General features: G+C 26.2%; 1 protein-coding gene across 1 annotated transcript in view; it reads right to left on the bottom strand.

Annotated features, from left to right (window-relative positions):
* LOC142325573 (very long chain fatty acid elongase 1-like) overlaps nucleotides 1-4,272 on the bottom strand; it is an 80,975-nt gene extending 76,703 nt beyond the window's left edge. Inside the window, exon 1 of the mRNA XM_075367482.1 lies at nucleotides 4,125-4,272. The gene's annotated coding sequence lies outside the window, so the exon portion shown is untranslated. The remainder of the gene's footprint in view (nucleotides 1-4,124) is intronic.
* Between the last annotated feature and the right edge of the window lie 5,438 nt (nucleotides 4,273-9,710).

A 9,710-nucleotide genomic window follows, 5' to 3' on the forward strand; every position in this document is an offset into this window, starting at 1 on the left:
AATCTGAGCGCTAAAATTGCTTCCCTCGACCCTCTACTTTTTCTAAAACCAAATTGGTCTTCTCCTAACCTTTCTTCCCTCTCCTCTCAATTTTTCTTTACAGAATTCTAGTTAAGATTTTTGATGCTAGAGTAGTTTAGCTAACTGTTCAGTTCATAAATATTTTTTTTTTTTTTATTATTTTAAAGTAATGTTATTATAACAGTTCATAATATCTGTTAATGTAAGTTAAAATATAACGCTTTTAGTGTACCTAGAAAGAAATATTCTATATTCATAGTGATCGAAAATGATATGTAAAAATGCAAGTGAATAAAAGATTCCAGGAATTACTATTGTCGAAAATGTTTTTATACTGGTAATCATCATTCCATAAAAGGTGTCACATTTACCTTTTATTATTAAATATGACATGAATATTTAATCGGTTTAGTTGAATACTTTCAAACAACATAAACTAAAAGAGAAATAAATGAAATCTGTGAAATAATATAACGGTTTCAAGAAGATTGATCTTGATTTTCCTCATCTTTAACTCAAGTTTTTGAAAAAAAAAACGTTTTATAGTGTTCTTGGTATAAATACCGATTTAACGTTAGGTTACACGCCTTAATTATTTGTTTACTTTGAAAGTTCATAAAATCATACAATATCGTAAAATGTTTGTAATTTATCTACTTTCTAATTACTATGCATCTTATATGAGTTTCAGTGGAAACTAAAAATTTATTACAGTTATATGTTAGACATAAATAACTATGTAATTATGATAATTGTAAGAGAAAATAGATTTAATGTAAAATGTAATAAGATTCGTCATATATTCTCGGGTTGACATATAAACAAATTAGTAACGTTTTGATTACTATATGTGATAATTATTTAAATATCGGTCGGGTGATAAAATATCGTTTTTCATTAATGTGACATAATAATTATAAAGTAAAATTTAAGAATTGTTTCCGTGAATAAATATTTCCTGTTAATGACTAACGCAATTTTAAATATTCATGAAGTTGAATTTCGCTAGCAGAGTTTTTAAACTCATTATTATTTTTAAAAATACCATATACATTATGGTAGCTATATTTATTAATTTGCCATATTTAAGATGAATTCTAACAAACAAAAAACGAATAAACTGATTTGTATACCAGTAAATAATTATTAAACTTTGTTCAACCTTTATGCTAAGAAATGAGTTTTAAGATAAAAAAAAAGTGAAAGTTGTTGGAAGAAAAAATTCCTTATCAAAAAAAAGTTACATGATTTTAAAATATGCATTTCTGTATAATTCTCCTTTTGAAAAAAATGACATATACAAATATTAAAAAAAAAAAAATCATAAAAATAATTCTAAATTTTTAACAATTCTAAACAATTTAAATTATTATTACACGTAAAATGATTTTAAGTTTTTTTTATTTATGTTTCAAGAAATTTTTTTAAATATTCATGAAATTGTCAGTCTCATCTGAATTTCTTTCTACTTTCTAAAAAAAAAATAATGGTTATAATCAATCTTCCTAATACACAAGCTGTCGTGTTTTTGACAGCTTTTAGTATTACTTTTTATTTGTATCATTGTTCTTGTCTTAAGGAGATCTTTAAAATGATGTATCACAAAACAGGTGTTGCCATATTTAATATTTGAGTTACAGCCCTTCATCGCAAATCAGCTGATTTCGAAGTCGAGAGTTCTAAGGTTCAAATGCTAATAAAGGCAGTTACTATTTATTATATAGATTTGAATACTATATCGTGGATACCGGTGTTCTTTGGTTGTTAGGTTTCAATTAGCCACACATCTTAGGAATGGTCGACTTGAGATTGTACATGACTACACTTCAGTTTCATTCATACATATCATCCTTATTCATCCTATGAAGTAATATACCGTACGGTGGTTCCGAAGGTTAATCAGAAGACATGAGAAACAGAAAGCGTGACAATCTCTAGGGCATCCCCCAAGAAGGGGTTGAAATTCTTTTTCTCATCAAAAGGTAAAGTAGTTGACCGATACCTTATCCTGAAAGTTACAGTATTCTTCTATCTGGAACGGTTTTAAAGGTGTTGAGTTTTTGATGAAGGTGTTCTCCAAACTTTTGACTCGCTCTTTATAGTATTTATATGGTTCCCTATATATTTCTACTTTAATATTTATTTGTGTCATAGAAATTTGATTAAAAAATTCAAAGAATTTTATGAAAAGATGAGGTTTTATAATTTTTATATTTATTTAAAGAAAATATAAAATGCAACATCTTTTATGCATGTTTTTTTAATAAATCATACAGTATAAAATTATAATTATTAAAATATTATACTTCTGAATTAAATGAAAAAGAGGATTAGAATTAGTTTTATGTAAATAGAAATTATGTCAAGATAATTAGTTATTTTTAAAATTTTATTATTTCCTGACAAAACTAAAATTATTATTCTAGTAAACGATTAAAGTCAATAAAAACTCATTTCCGTCAACGTTTTACAACTAACTGTAATATTAATTACACAGAAAACAAACTTCTGAGTATAGTATGCAAATTAATTCAAAAGAAAACGTAATTGTTTTAGTGAGTAAAACAATAGAATAAAGAACGAAATAGTTTTACACAATTTATTAACATTGAGAAATAGAAAAAAAAAAGTTATGTTATCTAAATAATAAACTAATCGAAATTTATTAAATCATTAATTTCCTTGATAAATAATGTAAACTGGCATATATGGGATATGATTTTAATTTTAATAAAAATATATATATATTTTTTTTTTTCTGATTATTTTGACGTATTGTAAAATAAAACGAACTGATTTAAAAAGAAAAAAATGAGAGAATATTCGTTAAACCTCTATTAAAACTAAAAATAAAATTAAAAAAAAATTGATTTGATATTTTCTTAAGTACATAAATGAACGAGATATTTATTGACTTAATAATACGCAGTTGAAACTTTTAATTTACATCTCATTTCTGCCATGAGAGACTGTCATTCAGATTAGCACCTAAAACATACCAACTAAAACTACGGCTAACTTGATATTTACTTTCACATCTCCAAGTTTTGAATTACGTATTTCTGTTAATGATCGTTCTAAAAATGCTAAATAAGAAATAAACAAACTTACCTTTATTTATATCGGTTGTTAATAAAGCATGGCAACCTTTAAATTCAAAGGTTAAACAAAAAATATTAAATTTAGCAAACAATTCTACTTTCATAGCTTGGAAACGATATATTTTATTACGAGATCAGAACCCCCCAAGCACACCTAAGGGAGCACATAAAAATGAAACACAAAATATTATCTAAAAAACTATTTTAAGAAAATAGTTTTCTAAATAGTTTTCTCGTAACCATTTTGGTTACGACAAAATTTTCCAAAATGTAACCGTTTAATTTATTCAAGTAATTTCAAAATAGTGTACGGTAAATCCAAAAAAAATCTCATAAAATTGTATCATAAAAAAAGTCGTTTTGAGATAGGAGCATTTACTAAATTTAACTTTTTCTTAAATGTTTCACTGTTGAGCAGGTATTTAAAAGGTACTGTAAACCGCTTTAGAAACTAAATATGAAAAATATTAAATACCACCATTTTGGTTAAAGTTATCGCAGATTGAAATTTTTAAGGAAAAAAGGTTCATTTTTCAATGCCTTTAAAATAATTTGTTAGGATGCTACCCTATCCGTACATTTTTAACTGCACTCCCAGGAGGCCTTCTAGGTGCTTTGAATGCAGGGGTCTAGTAAAAAAAAGATCGTTCTGAAGCAGAAGAATTTGCTAAAATTAAATTTTCTATATTTAACTATTCAAAATTTATTTAAGGTTTACCCCGGTATTTAATTCATTATTATAAAAATGTTGAAAAAATTTATTGACAGAAGTTAAAAGTTTTGATTTTCGAAATTTTAGATTACGAAACAAATATTTGTATTTGAATCCAGAATAAGTAACCCTACACAGGTACAGAGATATTCTTATATAAGGACTAAAAAATTAAAATTTATTATATTTATGTGTCGTTATAAACAAGAAAAAAAAATTATTTTTATTAATAAGAATAAAATGTGAAACACAGATAAATAAGTGAACGTGTAAAATTAAAATTCACTAACCTATTGAAAGAAAAATATCGATGGTCGGTAGACAATAAAATCTAACCAAACAAGATGCCAATTAGAACCAAATATAGTGACTAACAAAATTTCCGTAACGTCTTAACAAAACATGTTAAACTTATTATTCCACTCCCAAGTTAGTAAAAGAGGGGATGTACCAATTCTCACCTGCAATATATGCTAATAATATATATGCTAATAATTTAATAAATGTGAATTTTTATAGATAGATTACGTTAAAAAACAAAGAAAAAAAATTTGCTTTTAATTGTATTGACGTTTTCGTAGAAAAACGATTACAATTTATTTTCATAAAAATCTATTTACTTTAATTTTTTTATTTAGATTCATTTTCCCACTGCCCGCCATTTTAAAATCGAAGTTAATTATTTATATTTTATAACAGCGTAATCGTTTGTTTTATCATATACGTTTTAATGAATAAAATGTTAAGCTTTTTATTGAAAATTAATTGACACCTTATTTGCGTATGAAAACTAATAGACAAACAATTGAATAATTGCAGGAAATTGATGATATAATTTTCTGTCGGATTTTATGTTTGACATTAATAAAAAAATACATTATTAAACTGAAATAAATAAAATCATTTTAATTAACTTTTTTTAAACAATTTATTTTTACAATCCAAAAGGATTGCGAACATAAGTAAACTTTTCCGCTAAGAGTAACGTGTGAGGTTTTTTGGCCAAGATGTATTTAAAGGTAGCTCACCTCAAATACAAAATAATTACATGTATCATCTATAATCACACAAACGAAGCGATAAAAAATATAAATAAATAATAGATAACAAATAATAAACTCATAGAAGTAAAGTCACGAATATTAAGTCAGATTAAAACAATAAAAACACTGATTTTTCAACAGAGAATCAGACCGCTGACTTAGAGTCAACCATCAGTTTTAACATATGTCAAATTCCAGTATAGATTCATAAAGTTTAAACTATCTTTGACATAATAATCACTGTACCATCTCAAGGGTCATTCATTCCAATCATCATCCAAGCTCTCAAATATCAGCGAGCTGTAACCACCTCAATCGTCTTACTTCCTCATCATCGTCTAAGCGCCAGATGATTCGCACGCTTTTCCAGCTTAGATATGTAGTCCCTGAACCACCGGGATGGTCTAGTGTTAACGCATCTTCTCAAACCAGCTGATTTGGAAGTCGAGAGTTCCAGCGTTCAAGTCCTAGTAAAGTCAGTTATTTTTACAAGGATATGAATACTAGATCGTGGTCACCGGTGTTCTTTGGCGGCTGGGTTTCAATTAACAACACCTCTCAGGAACGGCCGAACTGAGACTGTACAAGACTGCACTTCATTTACACTCATACGTATCATTCTCTGAAGTAATATCTGAACGGTAATTCCCGGAGGCTAAACTGGAAAAAGAAAAATATATAGTTTTTACTGGTCCACCGTATATCTTCACGAAAACATGGCACTCCAAGGTACCCTTTCGCTTCATCGAACCGTGCAGCCGCCCCTCTGATACCATTCTGAGCACTTTGTTTTGTAACCGTCGGTTGATTTCAACATTATTATTAAAAGTAGTTCCCTATATCTGTGCACCATATTTCCATACTGTTCTAGAAAAACCTTCTGTAGCAACAATTTATTCATCAAGAACAAATAATACCGTCTACCAAGGATACAGAACATTTGTGCAAGTTTAGCATTTAGTGCTCTTTTCTTTAGCGTAATCCTTCCAGATCAATCGACGATATAGATATAACCCTACGTACCGTACTGTGCCCGCGTCACGGATGAATGTACTGTACACTCACGGTAAAGTTCAATATTTGTATATTTAAATATTAGTTATAAATGATAATACTAAGTTTCTTATCAAATTTAATTAAGTAATAATTTATTGTTTATTAAAATAAAATAAATTGATGTTTTACTTTAAATATTATACTGCAAATTAATATTTTACTACTTTATTAATTGAAATAATAAAACTGTAGTATTTTTAATAACTGATGTATTACAGTTGTATTGAGTACGGTATTTCGGTATAAATAGTTACAGTAATCCCTAAATTTATTTAAAATTTTTTTCTTTTATTCTAATTTCAATTCTGTTATCTTTATTTTTTTTCTAATTTTCAATTGTCGATATCATTTTTTCTTTACTTTTATTTTAATTTCCAAAAATAGAATTTTTTTCTCATTTTATAACGGTAGATATGAATTATAAATATGAACTGGTTGACTACAAAAGAAGTGAAGGACATTGCCTATATGTAGAACATTTTGCTATTCGCCGTTTACAAATTAAAATTTTCTTTTTGCGTGAAAAATTTAGAGAAACCGGAAAATTTGTGAACGTGTTTACACCGTTATTTTTTAATAGAGAAAGTTGATTGAGGAAGTTTTATAATATTTCGATATCAACTTTCTGATATAATTTTATGTTTAAAAAATCTGATCTGGACAGCACATGACTTCCTTGTACGCCTATTAAATTACATTTAAGTTTTTTTTTTTAACTGAAAAGTACATAAAATTTTATTTCATTAAAAACTTATGATATTTTTTTCATTTTTCTTATCGTCCAACTTTTTTTACAATCAATATATATATATTTAAAAAAAAAAAGGAGATGAAGTCTGATTGGAACCGATGTGCCCCCCCTAAGATAAGATCCAAATATATCATTAATTAAAATTTTATTTGGCTATAACTCTGGAACCAATGAAATTAAGTACCACTTATGATATATCGTTGAAAAGCTCTCAATGAGGGCTTATTACTGCATTTAAGAAAAAGTCCAAAAACCCCAAAATTTAGATTCTGGGCTTTTTTTGGACACTTTTAGTCTAGTCGATAGCAATCAAAAGGGGAGGTGCATAACCAGATGTTACAACAGTCCTAAATCCACAATTTCAACATCCTACAGCTAATCGTTTTTTAGTTATGCGAGATTCATACGTACGTACAGATGTCACGCCGTAACTAGTCAAAATGGATTCAGAGATGGTCAAAATGGATATTTCCGTTGAAATCTGAAAACCGAGATTTTTCGCGATCACAATACTTCCTTTACGTCTTCTTAGGAAGTAAACAGAAAAACAGAAAAAAAAAAAAGGGCGTGAGGAAGGAAATTTAAGGGGGATAAATCGCTTTTTTTTGTAGAATATTTCTTTGTTAATTTTTATTCATAAAATCTGAAAACGGTGAAAAAATTGGCAGAAAATATAGCGATTCTCCCTTAACTTTTCTTCTTCACGCCATTTTTTCTTTTTCTTTTTTAAATAAAAATTATATCTCAAAATCAGATTGAGGAAGTATTATTTAAGTTTTGTATTACTTTATTTAAAATTTTTATATATTTTTGGAAAATTTAAAAAAATGTAATTAATTTTACGTAAAATATTATTTTCCGTAAATTTTTCATACAATAATTACTTAAATATATTTATCGTATAATCGTTTAATAAATATTCATAATTATAAATATGAAAATGTTTCATTGTTCTAATAATTGTTTTAAACTAGAATTTACATAATTTATTTCCTGCAGAATTTACAGTGGTGACAGTAAATTCCTATCTAAACATGATAATCTAGAACTTGGAAACTTTTAATCGAATAGTAATCGTTAAAAAAAAAATCAAATTTGGTTTTTAAAGTTTTAACAAATATAAAGTTTTTTGTATAAATTAAAATACTGTTACCAAAAACTTTATAGATTTTTTGAACTGAAGAGAAATACTTTTTTATTTTTATGTTTAGTTAGGAAGTATAATTTTTTACATATATATGTATGTTATAGATGGCAGTAATTAATTTTTAATAAATAATAATTCTAATTCATGTTTCTGAAAAATATACAATTTAATCAGTACACATTTTTCTAATATGCACATCCCTGTATATAGCATGCATTGTTTAAAAAACACCTGCTAAAATTTCGTGACATATTAAACAAGTTAGAATAAAGAAAAAGGTTCATATAAACATTTGTTTGGAAACGTTTCCTTTTTGAGTTATAGATTACGAATACTTTTGATCTAATTTCTTCGGAAAGGCTAAAATAAAGCCATACTGAAACTCGTAGACTCTTAAATTAAGAAGTAAATTTGAAGGTTTCGTATGGTTTTTGATCAGAAAAATTTAATAAAACGTAACAATTTAATAAACGTAATAAATTCGTTAAGTTTCCGGTAAATAAATAAAATTTCGTAAAACCTTTGTAAAGAATTTAATTCGGAGAAAGTGTGTCAAACGCCAACTGAACATAAAGAAGAGAATAATAAATTGACTTAAAAAAATAGACCGAAAAGTGGTTAAAAAATATTGTATTATTATTTTGATGGAAAACGAGAAGTATTTTCTAGAAGTAAATAAATTATTAAAAAACCACATATGTTAATAGCATTATTTAAACTTCATCGGGTTGTATTAAAACCATTAAATAATGAAAGCTCATTATTTAGAAATAGTTTTGAAAAAAACAAGATGAGTTATTTTTTTGAGTTGACTAGAATTTTTGAAATTAAGTGTAAAAATCTTAATAATCAACATTTTATTTAAGGTGGTCGTAGTTCTAAGTATTTTACATCAATAGTTTTCTTTTTTAATGTCCTTTAAAATTATTTATCCCAACTCTATTATTTCAGTTCAATACTTCAGTTCAATATTTCAGTCAATGGAAAACGAGAAGTATTTTCTAGAAGTAAATAAATTATTAAAAAACCACATAAGTAAATAGCATTATTTAAACTTCATCGGGTTATATTAAAACCATTAAATAATGAAAGCTCATTATTTAGAAATAGTTTTGAAAAAAACAAGATGGCTTATTTTTTTATGAGTTGACGAGCATTTTTGAAATTAAGTGTAAAAATATTAATAATCAACATTTTATTTAAGGTGTCGTAGTTCTAAGTGTTTTACATCAATAGTTTTCTTTTTTAATGCCCTTTAAAATTATTTATCCCAACTCTTCTAATATTTCATTGAAATAAAAAAAAGTTTTTTGATTCCCCCTGAGTGCTTGGAGTGTGGATAACTCATGCTGAAAAATAAATCGTTTTCATTTAGGAGCATTTTCTAAATCTCATTTTTCAGTATTCAGCTGTTGAATAGTTATATAAGAGTCGCTATAGTATTTTAAACAAACGTTATATGTAAATTAAATACATAATTTTAAATTGAATTCGGCTTTTAATTTTAGAGATTGAAACCGTTTACCAAAAGTATCCAGACGAGTAGTGCAACACTAATAATTCAGGGATCGTAAGCAGTCTCATTTGTCACAAAGTATATTAATTTCGGTTTTAAATTCATTTTACTTTTGATGAGTATTTAAAACACCAATGAAGCCTTACCTAAAATTGCAACAAATTGTTTTAATTACACTACTTCTAAAATGTAATAACAAAAAATGAAATAAACTAAAAACAAATATTTATTTTGTGTTTATTTATTTTTACTTTAAATTAAAAATGAATGATTTAAAAGGATAAAACTAATGCTCTATTAGAAATTAATTGTATTAGTAAATTTTAGAATTAAGGTTTTTTAATTGTATTTTAGAAAAACGGA

The sequence above is a fragment of the Lycorma delicatula genome, chromosome 5, assembly GCF_047948215.1.
Source record: "Lycorma delicatula isolate Av1 chromosome 5, ASM4794821v1, whole genome shotgun sequence".
Lineage (NCBI taxonomy): Eukaryota > Metazoa > Arthropoda > Insecta > Hemiptera > Fulgoridae > Lycorma > Lycorma delicatula.